The sequence below is a fragment of the Lagenorhynchus albirostris genome, chromosome 17, assembly GCF_949774975.1.
Source record: "Lagenorhynchus albirostris chromosome 17, mLagAlb1.1, whole genome shotgun sequence".
Lineage (NCBI taxonomy): Eukaryota > Metazoa > Chordata > Mammalia > Artiodactyla > Delphinidae > Lagenorhynchus > Lagenorhynchus albirostris.
This window is the reverse complement of record NC_083111.1, coordinates 62,075,788-62,088,181: the sequence shown is the minus strand read 5'-3', so window position 1 is coordinate 62,088,181 and position 12,394 is coordinate 62,075,788. Positions and strand designations below refer to the sequence as shown.

The 12,394-nt window shown below is 43.3% G+C and overlaps 1 protein-coding gene across 1 annotated transcript in view; it reads left to right on the top strand.

The window, feature by feature from the left end:
• SAMD12 (sterile alpha motif domain containing 12) overlaps window positions 1-12,394 on the top strand; it is a 404,613-nt gene that overhangs the window by 360,746 nt on the left and 31,473 nt on the right. The gene's annotated exons all lie outside the window — the stretch shown is intronic.

Genomic DNA, 12,394 nt, shown 5'->3' with positions numbered 1-12,394 from the left:
CACACCAACCCTATGCAGAAGGTTCTATGACTACCATCCTAAATTTACTGACGGGGAAAGCATGGCTTAGGGTAGGCAAGAAAATGTCTGAAAATACACAGGTTAAAAGTGGCATAGCTCTGGGGTCTGTCTTATGTCAAAGCACAAATGCTAATCTGCTCTGCCCTCTGACCTTCTCAGAAACTGGTTAGAAACCAAGAAGGTAAATTTCTGACTGTTGCATTATCGCTTTGCATGGTCTCCCTATTGGCTCTGTGCTGTGAACCACTGTTGTCTTGTTGTTTTTGTTTTTTATCCAACTGAGGCACAATGGAGGGTCCCAGCCTCCTAAAATCTGTCTTTTCATCTTAAGGATCAAACTTGGTAATGAAGGAAATCGTTCTATTCAGTATGCCAGATCTCTTACAGAAGATAGATATGGTTTGTGGTGACATTTGTAGGCATGAGTTGCGATCCCTTCTCAATAACCTTTCCATGTAGCGATGCAGAACCATTCTAAGGCAGCCCAGGCAAGGTTTTTCCCATAATTGTGTCTGTAATAATCTACCATTTTATATTTATTTCATCAGTTTCAACAGTTCATAAGAACACACATAACCTTAGATGCAGTGATCAACTGTTTCAGAATTGCCCCCTCCTAAATTTAGGCCTCGCACTCGGTGATTCAGCTAGAGAGCTTCGTTGTCGAGTGCCCCTCCTTCACGGATGAGGGAAAGTGCTCCTATTTAGGGTGTATTTAATTCTTACTATTTCGCCAGTTGAGCTGGATACCACGGAGTTTAATAATGCAGGGTATAATTGCTGCAATGCTGTGAAGGCGCGGGGCTGCCGCCTCCCCTCGTCTTTGCTAGGACTCTCACGCAAATGGGACACTGCTGCTCAGTGGGGCTTTTCTACTTCAATTTTTTAATAAAACAGATTTTGTTGCAGTGATGAATTTGTGGAGGAATCGATTAAGGGTATGAAATAGTCACCACGCAGGGCTTTTCATAACTGCTCACATTCCTTGGTTGAGGACTTAAATAAGTGCCTGGCACTGTATCATCAGCTTATTTCCTGTCACAGCAACCCTGGAAGGCAGGTCCTATTGCTACTGAGTTTGTAGAGGCTGGAAGGGATTCGTCTGTAGTGGGTCATGTAGTCCACAGCAGAGGATGCCTCCTCCAGAGGCCTGCAGTTGCTGTTACATTGTCTTCCCAGAACAGACTCCTCTTGGTCCTTTTTGCGGAGCATAAAGGAGGGAATGTCTTAGATGGGGCACAGCACATCCCACCTTACAGGGGATGGAGAGAGTCCCAGATGAGTCGTGAATTCTGGGTGTGTGTTTGCCTGTTTCCCAGGTGGACTGTCATGGCATTCACTACTAGTCACGGCTGTCCTTGTGCCTGTGCGCCCTCCCCCTCCCCCATCCACTCTCAGATATGACCCCAACAACAGAGAGTAGAATGAATTTTACTCTGAAGTGTAAAGTATCTTATGAAGCTGTATCGTTCCCGCTGCTAAGATCCCTTTCATTTTGTAGTGAGACTCACATTTGATTGCCCGATGAGAAACGATTCTTCCTTCATCAAAATGTTTAAACCCTACGGACACCAGGACACATGTGAAAAAGTAGATTTGTGGTAATCACGTTTATTTAAAGTGTTTATAATACATACGTTATTTGTTAATAGGCTGAGAGTGACATCTTACTGACCCTAAAATGTAAGGTTTATATATCTGAGACAGTTGAGGAGATTTTTGGGAAATGATGGTAGAAATGACAGCTTATTTGGATAATACCTTCTGACTACTAAGAAATGGGATGAATCTACAACGTGTGTGGATTTATCTAAACGTCACTCGGAATTCATTGGCCAAACACTGAACTTTTTGTGGATACTAATGTAAGAGAAAGTGGGTAAATATCAATTCTGCTTCTAAAGTACTTATAAACCAAGAAAAAAGGACTATATTTGCTGAGGAATTATCTATGTTTAATGTTTTATTTAATAGCAATAATTAAATTTTGTTTTACTAACCTTGAAAAATAAAAGCAGCAATCACGATACACAATATGTATCACATTGTTCATGTCTTCGTTCAGTAAATATTTCTGTATCAGGCATCGTGCACTCTAACAAGTGAGGTACAGAACCTGCCATCACAGGTCCACTTCACTAGGGGAGACAAGTTACGAGCACAAAACCAAATCAATATGTGTAAATTCAGAGGATGATAAATGTTATGACAAATAAAAGTAAGGTAAGGAGGTAGACAGTGCTTCCTTTGGGTAGAGGGGTAGTCAGGGAAGCCCTTTTAAGGAAACAGAATCCCAGTAAGGACTAACGAGTGAGAAAGAACGTTCCAATCCCCTTCATGTACAGACTTCTCATCCAGAACGATCGGGAACCACCAGTCCCACCTAAAGGAAAATAATTCTCTCTGACCTCCTCCCCCACCATTTTTTTCCTAGTTCTGTTTTCTTCATAAAATATATTCAGGATAAAAAGATCTCAGCCCATCTTTCTTTAATATTATTCCCAAAGTGAGGCCAAATTTGTCCTGAAGTGGAGCCAAATTCAAGCAACGCCGCCCAGGGATCTAGTTCTGTTAAAAACTAGCTTGCAGTCTCTAGAAGGCTGTTATTTACTTGAGTCTGCCTTGTCCTTTGGACTCTTGAGATACCCGTCTCCCTGTGGGAAGCGCCTCAACATTGAACAAACCCACCTCCCCGCCACCCGCTTCGTATGGTAACCTGGAAACAGCCTTTGTGCGCTGTCCAGGGCCTCACAAGCTCTTCTCTCTGCCCTTTGGAGGAGGAAGAAGAGGATGGGACATGCCATTGGATAGGATTCTCCCAAAAGGCAGGTACGATCCCAGGCATTTGACACACTTTACCTTATCTGATCTTTCTAATTTACCTGGGAGCTTAGGGACATCCTTATTCTGCAGGTGAGGGAAAACTGAGGCCTGGAGTGCTTAAGCCACTTCTTCAAAGTCACCCAGTTCATGAGTTGTAGATCTGGGATTTGACCTTATTTCAGATTCCAACACCATCTCGTACTCTTTTCTGCAACATGGATCCAGAAAGCTGTCAATTTCTCTTGTCCCCCGAGGGAATAATATATGGAAGTCTCCCACTACTCGCATAGCCAGAAAACCTTCCACCTAATTCTCATGGTCAGTGCCTAGCAAGTGGACATCAAAGCTACAAATTAAGGTTCCAACCAAAGAAAGTTCCAGTTTCTAGAATACAGTTTCCAATAAGAGATGATATTGCAGGCAATAAACCGACTACCTTAACGGTAGGTGCCAAAACCCCATGGGTGGTTTATAGAGAAGTTGAAATAAGGAACAAAACAGATACATTTAGACTTCACCAAATTCCTCTCTGTTTGGGAGGAAGAAAAAATATTATTCTTTGCGAATGGGAAAAAAAATAGATGTATTCCTCTCTGCTATTACATGGGTCCTGCTAAGCAATAACGCATGACCAAGGCAAATGCTCTGATCAGTTTCTCTGAGGTGTTATTAAAGTTTGCAAAATATTGCTCAGATTCTTCCTGGCAGGGTTTCGATATTGTCTGTTTAAACTGGACTTGAGCTGGTACTCTCCATTTCTGTTAAGCCTGCCATAGCTGGTGATCCCACCGCACACATCTCCCGGTGCCGTGGCCTTCATCCGGCAACAGGGGCAACACCCTGAGAGGCAACATCCTCCCCTCTGTTGGGTCTCTGATATGACTCAATTCAAAAATGACTGAATCAACTGAATTCCTCTTCTTTCTCTTTGCCTCCCCTTCTCACCGCCAACATTCATGCACGTGCGTGCACACGCACTCATGCAGACACCTGCCTGCTTTCACACTGAGCAGGAATGAGAAGGGGGAACTTTACAGCACAGACTGCCTTGGAAGGTATTCCTGCCATGAAGTTGGGACCTCTGAGTCCAGTATTCAGAAGGGACACAACACGCTTCTTTTCTTCTGCCGATCTGAATCGTCCAGCAACATACCTTTCCACTCCCAAACTTTGTCCTCTGACCCTCTTCAGTCCTACTGAACCTGTTCCATTTCCTCAAACACACCATGCTCTTTCTTGCCCCAGGCTTTGCTCTGATGGGAACACCCTTCCTCTCTCCTCTTCTGATGAACTTCGGTTTACCCTCCAAGTCTCAACTTGGATGGCATTTCTCTGATCCCCCAGGATGATGGCTTAGATGCCCTTGTTATGTGCTACTGTGGGGAGCTTACCTTTCACACCTTGATTGTAATTTGTCTCCCCCAAACAGCTGCAAATCCTGAGACACAGAACTAAGTCTGTCATGTTCACAGACCTGTATAAAGGTAGGCTAATTGCTATAACACATCAACCAAAGAAATGTATGGAAGCTCCAGCACCGTGAACTTTTATTCTTGCGTGGATAATGGTCCTGGGCAGGTTTGTCAGGTAGGCAGGATGGCCCTCATCCATGCAGTCATTCAGCAACCCAGGCCAACAGAGATTCTGCCATCATCAATAAGTGGCTTTCAAAGACTCCCTGGAGGTTTTCTCCATACAACCCACCAAAAGGAAAAGGAGTGTGAAGGAGTGCCTCATGGGAGGCTTTTATGGACCTGGTCTAGAGGTGTGTACATCATTGATATTCACGGTCTATTGGCAAGAACTTAGTCGCCTCACCACAGAGAATTGCAAGGGGCGCTCAGACATGTAGTCTCTGGCTGGGCAGCTACTCCCGATAAAAGGTATGTAGAAGGAAGAACACAAATTTGGGTGGGTAAGTAGCCAATCAATAAGTAGTTGCTAAACAAATAAATGAATCCATGAGTGAAAAAACTGAGGGCAAAAGACATCTCCTTAATGTATTCTGAGCTGTGGTACAGGACCACCTTCTCACAGCTACTTCAAATTAAAAACCTATAAAAACTACCAATGGTCAGAGAGGCAGGTGAAAACCTAGGTTGCCTTCAGATTTTACTAGTAGAATGACAGTGCCTGGCATAGTACCCAACATAGACAGTAGGCCCTCCTTATGCATTGGTTCCACATCTGTGAATCCAACCAGCTGCTGATACGGAGGGCTGACTGTACTGTACCATTTTCTCTAAGGGACTTGAGCATCCGTGGATTTTGGTACCTTCAGGGGTCCTGGAACCAATCCCGCACGGATACCAGGGGAGGACTGTAGTTTATGTTCAATGAATATCAGTTGAATGAATGAGTGATTGGAAATCGTAGACTATTGAGGTTGGAAATGACTTAAATACCACCATGTTTATATTGTGGTGGCTGAGTGATCGTTCAGTCCCACTACAGAGGAAGCACACTCACTCCCAAAGCGGCACCTGCCATCTTCAGGTCATCCCTGTTAGAAACTCCTGTCTTCCGTTGAGCCAAAACCTCGCTCCTTGCACTGTCCCAGTATTGGCATCTGTCCCTTCAGGTCATACGAAGCATGTGTCTCCCAGAGGGGCTCAAACCTAGCTGTACATCAGAAGTGCCAGGGACGCTTATAGGAAACTATGTAGTCCCAGATGGCATCCCCAGAAATTCTGATTCCCCCTAGATGATCCTGATGTGTAGCTGGTCTAGGAGCCCATGTGTCTGACACTTCTGTCTGGGTTAGAATCCTGCTTCCATCACTTACTAGCTGCAGTCCCTTGGGTAAGTCATTTCGCCTCTTTATTCCTCATCTCTAAAACTGTGACAAGAATAGTATCTATGTCATAGGGTTGTTGTGAGGACTGAGTGATTATTTCGAGTAAAGTGCTTAGCGTAGTGCCTGGCCCACAAAGGCCCTCATTAGACAGAGGCCACCATCAGCATCGTTATCCTCCGCCTCCTTAGCAGCTTTTCAGATATGTCAGTGTAACCATTACAGAACACTTCTTTTCCAGACCAGTTACTCTCAGTTTTCTTTTTTTTTTTCCTAATTCCTTTCCTACCTGGCAAATTCATATTTCTCCTCTTACAGACAGATTTCATCCCAGGAGGAGGTGTAGTGTTTCTGTACCCCGTAACTCGTAGGGATAGAAGCATCTGATGGAATAAATGTAGGTAATTGAGCTGCGGCTCTGAACTTCAGATGCCAGTCATTACTGGTCATAGGAGGGCAGCTGTGCATATTCTCTTATTCCAGGGAAGTCTTCCCATAGGGCAACCCTAGATGTACTAGTGTCTGTAATGAAGGGGAAACCAGAGAGAGGATACGGAGTTTATTTTCTGAATGCTTTCATCCTGATAAGTTCAGTTGAGTCCGAACCCACCCCAGATTAACTCATTAAGTTCCTGGAGTTTGTTGTAGATTTTTAGCCATTAGTCGTCATAGTTAACACCATAGGAACAAAAATAATGAAAATGGTACCTGGGGAAGTAGGAAGGGCCGGTCTAAAAGTCCAATGTGAAGTTAGGAAGGGAGAAAAGGCCAAATGTAAAAAGCAAAATGACCCCTAGTTAATGATAAGGTATGGTGTAGACTTTGAGAAGACATAAAGAAGTCAAGGAGAAAAAAATCTGGACATCTCCTGGTACAGGAGGTACATTTTTCTTAAGTCTTATTTGTTGGTCATGGGTCACTCTTCTTTCACTTATGATTGAGACCTGTCCTTATATGGTGAGGGACAGTTGAGGAATAGAGAGGATAAATTCATTTATGATAATAATTTGTATTAATAAGATGTTCTTAAAGCTTCATAGATGTTCAGTCATATCCCTGTGAGTGTGAGGTAAACCATACATCAGTATTCTTGTCTAATATATGAGGAAAATAAGTCTCAGAAAGGCATAGTGACTTACCCGGTGTCATACTTCATGTATACCAGGCCCAGGAGGAAAACCCAAGTTCTTCTAATTCCTAGTTCATTGTCCTCCACTCCTAATGCTACCAGTTCTGGAATGTTCCACTGATTTACCCTCTCACTATTCCTCAGTTTTTACACACACACACACACACACGTGCACACACACACGTGCACACACACACACATTCAAAACTATCACATTCTTCTAAGCAGCTCTTATTCTCAGCTTATATGTCACCCCCTCTAGAAGTTCTTGACTTCCCCAAGCTGGCCATAGAATGTTGCTTCTACCTCAGTTACAACATGGATATCACTGGATTCTAATTACTTTTTTATAAGACTTCTCCCCCCACCCCCATGATGACTTTCTTGAGCACAAGGACTGTGATATACTTAACTTTATATCCGCAGCAACTTACACAGTACAAAGCATAAAGTGGATCCTCCGTAAATATTTATTGAATAGTTGGATGTGTGGGTGGGTGGATGGATGGATGGATGGATGGATGGAAGGATGGAGGGTCTTTCAAGGTTGAGATTTAAAGAAACATACAAGAAGCCAGCTTGCTGTCAACAGAGGGCTTTCTTAACTTTCTGATAAACACAGAATTCTTCTGATGCTTTTGGTTTAGATCTTCTACCATACTTACTTATCCATATTCTGCTAGCATTTTCATTGCTGAAGTATTTATTTTGTATCAATCATTATACGCCAAAGGGAGAGGGCTCGTCCCAGGCAGCAGTGTAGTAACAATAGCACAGTCTTCAGATAGCCGAGACTTGAATCCTGTTTCATCAGGTTCTTAAGTGTATGAATTCTTCTAGAAATTCCTTATTCCTCAATTTCTTCACGTGTTAAATGAGGGCAATGATGGTGCCTCCTATACAGATGGTATGTGAGGATTAAATGAGATAATAAATACAAAGTACTTTGTACGCACCAGCACTCTGGACAGCGCCGGACCCAGAGTAAGCATTCCTTATATATGAATTCTGTCTTCTTACTGCACACATATGACTACTGGGACCCAGAAATTTGGCTAAGTCAAGTCTGTATCTGGAGACCCAGTTCCGAGAAAGTCTGAAGAGATGATCAGAGTTACTCTGGAGACTAAACAGGCTGTAATTCAGTGCATCCTTAGCCAAGTTACTTCTCTGAGTTCAATCTTACCATCTCTTCTTACAGACCTGCTTCAGTGTTTTAGTGAGCTAGAGGTCAAGCTCTGAGTAACCTGCCCCCCGCACTTGGCACTTGACATGTATGACTTGAACTGGAAGCTCATTGAAGACAGGAGCTCCTGAAGATGTACTCCTTGCATATCTGGGCCCAACTTGCTTCTCAGGAGTCCCTTCCTATAGGAAGTTTTGCTGAGTGGAAATAAACTTTCCTAAATCACTTAACATGCTCTTTGGGGGACTTAGTTGAGCTCCAGGAAGGTTCTGGCCCATTAACCCTATTCCCCTGCAAGCAGTTACTGAACTTAATGATCCTGCTGCCCCCTAGCAGGTCACCAGGCCCACTCCCTCCCAGGTTTGCTCCGGGATCCTCTCTGGCAGCCACAAAAGCCCTGGCAGCACAACTTTCCCGGCGGCATTTGGGAAGCTGGGCCAAGTTCTCTATCAAGTTAATGGAGTGACTTTCTTTTAGGTTCTGGGCAACCCAGCCTCATGGTCAGAGGTAGAGGGCTCTCCCTGGAATTATGAGCTCTTAGGTTTTACGTCTGTGCCTGCGTAGCACCTGGAACGTAACAAACACTTAACGTATGGGGAAGGATGGAGAGAGGGAAGGAACGAAGGAAGGAAGGAGGGAGAGAGAGAGAGGGAGGCCCGGGTTCTGGTGGTATTTGCCTCCAGATGTGTAGCATTCACCTAATACAGGACGAAGACCAAGGAGAGCTACTTCTACTGTTTTCTGATTTTAAAAAAGTCTTCTCCCATGAGTGAGTTTGTGACCTCTGTAAGCAAAGGGCAGGGGGGAAGCCACAAAATCTTTTGGTCATTTCAGTAGGTGCTCTCTCCAATCCTCTGCCCTTTCAGGAAGTCTCAGTTGAGAAATATGTGTAATAGGTGAGCAATGATGATGCCGTTGAACAAAGACTGATGGAAACAGATATAAACCCAAAATGGTTTTAGTGCCAGAAATTACTGTTTGCTCAACAGTAAATAACATCAAAGGACTGAAACATTTCCCACAGAGGTCAGCAGTTCTGGGATGATGCACTGAAATTCACACCTCTGCCAGAAGCGCTCTGTTCCTGGCACGACAAAGAAAAAGGCAAATCTGTTCATGTCAATACCCAGAGGAGGCAATTTTACCTTTTCTGATTATCGTTCAGGTGTGTCTTTCTCCAAAGAGCCTCTGGAGTCTCGTTAGGCCTGTTATAAAATTTTTAAAGCTTTGTTTTAAAATGGATAAATCCTTTTATTGTTTCGTTTTATTTTGCTTTGTTTTTACTCCTGCAACTAACTAAAACTGTAGCCTGCAGATGTCTGTCCTGTGTGAACCTTAGAGATACTCCTGTTTCAGCAAGCATCGCTTTTGTTTCCATAATTGGCCATATCTTGAAGCAAACCACCTGGGCTAAACTATATCTTTGGTTTTCTTTTTAATTTTAAAATATTGCCCTTTGTCCCCATAACGCTTGTTCTCTGAGAATCTCGATTCCAGAATCAAAGTATTTGAGATTAGAAATTAAAGATAATAATAGTAACATTTGGATGCTAAGTGCTTTTTCTTCCCTTACTTCACTGAATCATCACGACAACCTGTGATCTGAGTCCATTACTATTTACGTGTTATGAATGTGGGGAGTCAGTAGCCAAAGGTACAGTCCAGACCTTTCCAGAGCCTGTAACACTCCCATCTACTCTCTGGCTCCAAATCCACCTTAACCACACTGTTTTCCTTTAATATAAGCACCTATCAATTTTCCACATACAAAATAATTTACCTATTATGTGTATTGTCTGTTTTCTTTGTCCTCACTAGAATATGAGTTCCATGAATGCAAAAATTCTTTTTTCTGTTCTGTTGGTTGATGTATCCTAAGCTCAAGAAGAGAGCCTAGTGCATAGTAAGCCTTCACTATATATTGCAATTGTTCTTGTTCCCTGTTTACCTACTGTACCGTGCCAACCCTATTCACGTATTGCTGGCAGAAAAACTGAGGTCAGGAGCCACCTGGTGATTTACTAAAGATGACACAGCGAGCAAGTTGGCAAGAAAAACCAGATCTCCTTACTGCCAGCCCAATTCTTTGCCTAAATCCCAATTCAATCTTGCCGTACTTTTATTATGCTATAAAATGAATAACTGTTTATGAGTTCATTCTCAGACACATTATTGCTTTTATATCACATCAAAGGACTTGAGACAGGCAAAAGATATAGCCCTATTGATTGTTCTCAGAGACTCAACTTTTCCATCCCACAAGGAATCCATGCTTAAAGTTCATTTTGGGGACAGGAGCCAGATAGAAGAGCATCTCCAACAAACGTACCTCCACATCAGGGCAGGGTTGCAAGAGTGTCTGGTTTTAGGAATCTTGAAGTCAGTCTTCTGAACAGAGGACTGTTTCTGTTCCTCTCCACCAGACTCTTACAGAACCTTAGAATTGACCTAAAATCAAAAGGCTAAGATGTTTTCAGCTCTTGGATACTCAGTGGGTCAGTGTCTTCTAGGGGAAATCCAGTAGCTACGGTAAGTAGCATGGGAGTGACTCACCCCTCCTTGAACCAGGTATTGAATCCATGGGCCTGGGATGTGAAGGGGTGAAGTTCTGGATGCTGGCTGAAGAACAAAGTGGCAGCTTTAGAAGTAAGGGTGTGTTAAAATAAGAGATGTGGGGCTTCCCTGGTGGCGCAGTGGTTGAGAGTCCGCCTGCCGATGCAGGGGACACGGGTTCGTGCCCCGGTCCGGGAAGATCCCACATGCCGTGGAGAGGCTGGGCCTGTGAGCCATGGCCGCTGAGCCTGTGCGTCCAGAGCCTGTGCTCCGCAACGGGAGAGGCCACAACAGTGAGAGGCCTGCGTACCGCAAGAAAAATAAGAGATGTGTGTTTGACTTTCTGAAAAAAGGCTAAAGAATCCAGAGCCTACCAGGAGAATCCATTTATTTGAGCATGAGTTGTTTTTTCATTACGAGCAACAGAACACACCTGCTAATGCGCATAGTAACATCTCGTCATCCGCTTTAAAGTGGAATATGTCACTCTCAGTAGAAGACATAGGGACAGAGGCTCTTCTACTACTGATAATGTGCCTAGACTACTCCGCTGTCACACCCATTCACAAGGCTGTTGGCCAAAAGAGAGGGACTTATTTGTAGTTTAACAACTCAAGTGGCCCATAGACGTTAAAGCTATGATGTTGAATTGACTAGTACCAAGCTCTCTGAAGGGGTGCACTACAGTCTTTCAGGGCAATGATAATAATAATGAGTCCTCGTAAAGCTCTCTATCCTTTAAAAATACATTCTTTAAAATACATTTTTTCATGCATTTTTAAATTTTAGCTTAGTATAAAATCATCCTGAGTTAGTTATAGCAGAGATTCTTACCACCTCCATTTCATAAGCCAGAAACCTGAGTTAAGAGACGCTGATGACATGCCCTAGGTCACATGGCTGGTAAATGACAAAGCCCAAATCCGCTGGCTTCTCAGTATTTTCCATTATGACATTCTGCCTCCTGCCCACGTGATATCTCCACCTGGATGTCCTGGAGGCTTCTCAAATACATGGTGAGAACCAAATTCATTATCTTCACTTCACAGAAAAAAAAAAAAAAAGCCCATTCCTCTTCCCCCTGCTTATTTCCTTTTAACATCTTTATTGGAGTATAATACCTTTACAATGTTATGTTAGTTTCTGCTGTATAACAAACTGAATCAGCTATACGTATACATATATCCCTATATCCCCTCCCTCTTGCGTCTCCCTCCCACCCTCCCTATCCCACCCCTCTAGGTGGTCACAAAGCACCAAGCTGATCTCCCTGTGCTATGCGGCTGCTTCCCACTAGCTAGCTATTTTACATTTGGTAGTGTATATATGTCCATGCCACTCTCTCACTTCATCCCAGCTTACCCTTCCCCCTCCCTGTGTCCTCAAGTCCATTCTCTACATCTGCATCCTTATTCCTGTCCTGCCCCTGGGTTCTTCAGAACCTTTTTTTTTTTTTTCAGATTCCATATATATGTGTTAGCATATGGTATTGATTTTTCTCTTCCTGACATACTTCACTCTGTATGTCAGACTCCAGGTCCGTCCACCTCATCAAAAATAACTGAATTTCATTTCTCTTTTATGGCTGAGTAATATTCCATTGTATCCATTCATCTGTTGATGGACACTTAGGTTGCTTCTATACCCTGGCTGTTGTAAATAGAGCTGCAAGGAATATTGTGGTACATGACTCATTTTGAATTATGGTTTTCTCAGGGTGTATGCCAACTAGTGGGATTTCTGGGTCATATGATAGTTCTATATTTAGTTTTTTAAGGAACCTCCATACTGTTCTCCATAGTGGCTGTATCAATTTACATTCCCACCAACTGCACAAGAGGGTTCCCTTTTCTCCACACCCTCTCCAGCATTTATTGTTTGTAGATTT